We start from the raw sequence: 1030 nt of genomic DNA, 5'->3' as shown, positions 1-1030 counted from the left end.
AGTGAGGTGGATGGACTTAGAGTCTGTCATACAGAGTGAAGTAAGTCAGAAAGAGAAAAACAAATATCGTATGCTAACACATATGTATGGAATCAAAAAAAAAAGAAAAAAACGGTTATGAAGAACCTAGGGGCAGGACAGAAATAAAGACACGGACGTAGAGAATGGACTTGAGGACACGTGGAGGGGAAAGGGTAAGTTGGGACGAAGTGAGAGAGTTGCATGGACTTATATATACTACCAAATGTAAAATAGATAGCTAGTGGGAAACAGCCACATAGCAAAGGGACATCAGCTCAGTGCTTTGTGACCACCTAGAGGGGTGAGATAGGGAGGGTGTGAGAAAGATGCCAGAGGGAAGAGATATGGGGATATATGTATATGTATAGTTGATTCACTTTGTTATAAAGCAGAAACTAACACACTATTGTAAAGCAAATTATATTTCAATAAAGATGTAAAAAAATAATAAAAAATAAAAAGGGGGTGGTGGTGAGAAAAGACATCTTTGGAAATTAAGTCTGCTTAATATTGCTTAAAAGAATTAAAGATAATAAAATAAAATAAAAAAAGAAACACCACTGGGATTTTGATACAGATTGTACTAAATTTATAGATTGTTTTGGGTAGTATCTTAACAATAATAGTAAGTCTTCCAACCCATGAATATGGGCTGTCTTTCCAGTTATTTATTTCTTATAAATAAATAAATGAATATTTATAATTAAAAATTATACTTTTTAATTTATTTGAGCAAAATTTTGTGGTTTTCAGTGTAAAAGTTTTTTACCTTCTTGGTTAATTTATTTCTAAGTATTTACTTCTCTGTAATGCTATTGTAAATGGAATTGTTTGCTCAATTTTATCTTTGGATTGTTCTCTGGCTACTCCATAGAAATACTACTGATTTTCATGGTTGATTTTGTACCCTGTAACTTTGTTCAATTCATTTATTAGCTCTAAAAATTGTGTGTGTGTGTGTGTGTGTGTGTGTGTGTGTGTGTGTGTGTGTTAGAAGTTGTTTCACATT

This window comes from Physeter macrocephalus, chromosome 21 (genome assembly GCF_002837175.3).
Source record: "Physeter macrocephalus isolate SW-GA chromosome 21, ASM283717v5, whole genome shotgun sequence".
Lineage (NCBI taxonomy): Eukaryota > Metazoa > Chordata > Mammalia > Artiodactyla > Physeteridae > Physeter > Physeter macrocephalus.
This window is presented reverse-complemented; position numbering follows the sequence as displayed.